The sequence below is a fragment of the Amblyomma mixtum genome, chromosome 3 (genome assembly GCF_055824585.1).
Source record: "Amblyomma mixtum isolate Tamu chromosome 3, ASM5582458v1, whole genome shotgun sequence".
NCBI classification, from domain to species: Eukaryota; Metazoa; Arthropoda; class Arachnida; order Ixodida; family Ixodidae; genus Amblyomma; species Amblyomma mixtum.
Window position 1 is genome coordinate 394,264,971 of NC_143014.1, and position 2,672 is coordinate 394,267,642.

A 2,672-nucleotide genomic window follows, 5' to 3' on the forward strand; every position below is an offset into this window, starting at 1 on the left:
GTTACAGAGCTTCGATTTCTCCTCAGTGTCCTTTCAGGCATTTGCCGACATTTCAGCACCTAGATATGGTATGGTGCCCTCCACTGAACTGTAGACGTCATATTTTGAGTGTACATATAGTGTTCGGGTTTTGTATTTCATTGCACACTAAAGGAAACTACTTTTAAAGTGAATGCATCACATTGAGCATTACTCTCCTGCAGTGCACAATAGTGGCATCACAAGGTCTTTATTGTATCAGTGTATGGAGTAAATTTTGGCTAACAGCATTGCGATCCACCCGTCAGAGAGAACCAACAATGGCCCTGATATGTATGTGGTAAGGAGTGTTCAGAGGGAAGGTCATACACTTGTTCATCAGGCAAGAAACATTACTGAGGCCTTTTGCAGATTGCTCGTGGAGTGCACAGGGCTTGCCAGAACCAATCCACATCATCCCGTGTTATCATGCTGCATTAATGGACTTTTTGCCAGAATACCACTGCCTGTCTGTGATGCCGCCTCCCACAAATATTGTTCTAAGGTTCATGTCAGCCTTGCATTTCTTGCCTCAATTTTTGTGTTGTCTTGCTGCTGTGCATGCTTGTGCTTTTCTTGTTGTGTTGCTGTTCTTCCTTCTTACTTGTGGTGCCTGTAACTTATTCACCATTGTTTTTATTCTCCTTTAGCTCCTTGTCCTCATCCTAGACATGTTCAGGCTTAATATGACATGTGCACTAGACAATATGAGTGTGTATGAGCATGCTTTGATAATAACTTGCATGAAGCGAATAAAGTAAATGTCTTGCACACTTCATTAAGCTGTTTGTAATGTGGCATCACCCTCCACCTTCACTATCCACCTCCATGTTTGTCCCGTTCCCCAATGTTGAGTACCATATGTGAAGACATTTTTTTCCAGCCGACTTCACCTCTCCTGACATCAAACCTTCTCGTCTTACGAGGAATTTTGCTGCATTGAAAGGAGCTGCCCGGTGCTGCTGCAGATGCATTACTGTTGTCCTACAGCAAAGGAATTGTGGGGATGAGCATGAAAAATTTTGTTTCGTCACTCACATTTTGGTGCATACTTGCATCACACGAGTGGTGTAGCTGCCTGTATGCTTTTGGTAAGTGCTATGTGCTCATTGTCAGACAAAACTAACGAGATTGAGGGCCTTTTCAAACATTGAAATTAAATAGCATTAAATAATGTACCTGCCACGCTACACCGTGCATTGGTGAGATGCTTTTATATAAAGTTCGTGAAGTCTGCATGTAGGCACCCTTCATAGTTGATGTTCACAAAGCAAAAAATTCAGAGGGCACTTTGGCTGTCTAAAGTGCAGAGTCAAAAGCGTTTTCTGCACCACTTTGACTGCCTCTGTGGCACTGGTGACATCACCGCTGGATGACGTCACACATAATTGATGACAAATTACTAAGTAATAATAAAATATTAATCACTGGCTAATTACTAATTAATGACTAAATACTAATTAAATGCTAATTAATGACACTTAACCTTCGCCTTTAGGAGTGGAACGCGACAGCATGTTCTAGTGCTGCCAGGGAGTCCGGGGAGCGTATTCGCCAACTGCAGCCTGTACAGCCACATGGCTTGAAACCACGGTGAATTGATCACGGTGACTTAAGATTGTCACTACGGCTTACCTAAAAGGGATAAAAAATCCTCTTAAACGTCGTTATATGGCACTAAGCATCACGATTTGCGACCTAAAAGGGAAAAAATGGAAAAAAAATGAAAATAAAAAACAATAAAATCACAGTACAGAGAGCGGAGTCGAACGGCCGACCTTCCATACACAACACGTGGCTCTAATCCACTGCGCCATAGCGGCGATGTCAAGCCGTCGTTCTGAATGAATATTTATAACCAGCCTTAATGTGGCTGCTACCTGCCGGTGGGCGGCGCTGTCATCGCTGGCTGTACCAGCTGCATTTGGCGAACACGCGTCCGGGGAACATGTTCAGCGCCATGCCCTTTGAACGCAAGACTTTTTGAGGAAATTAAATAGCGCAGTAATCCTCTGTCATTCGGTGGACACCTGTACCCCACCATACAGGAAGGGAGGAAGTGGGCGTGAGAGAAGAAAAAGAAAGTGGGGCCATAATGAAGAAAATGAAGATGGTATTTGAGGAAAGGAAATTACGCTGTAACTGCCTCACATATCTCAGTGGACACCCGGACACCCGTCATCCAGTTGTAGAGGAAGGGAGGAAGTGGGAGTGAAAGAAGAAAGAGGGGCCATAATGAAGAAAATTAAAAGTGTGACACCTCTGCTGATAACCTTCTTTCGTTAACGATGAGGTATTAATTTCCCCTTAAAAGATGACCTCAGGGCATGGTAATGGGGTATATGACCGGCTCACAGGGTCTTTTGTGTCGCATTCAGCACCATCACAGCTAATGTGTGTGGCGTGCTCGCCGAGACCACTGCCACAATGCATTTCACCGTCCATCTCTACGGCGCTGCTGTGCGACGCATACACACCCAGCACCGAAGCTCGGCTTCAGGCACGACTTTAGGGCATCGGTAGTTTTTGTATTTAAATTTGTGCGAAGTAGCAGACAACAATGTATAATTTTTTCGTATTTTTTCTTTATTTTTTAATTTCGTCATCCTAATATTTTGCATTTACTTACTTTCGCACCGCCCCGATTTACACGT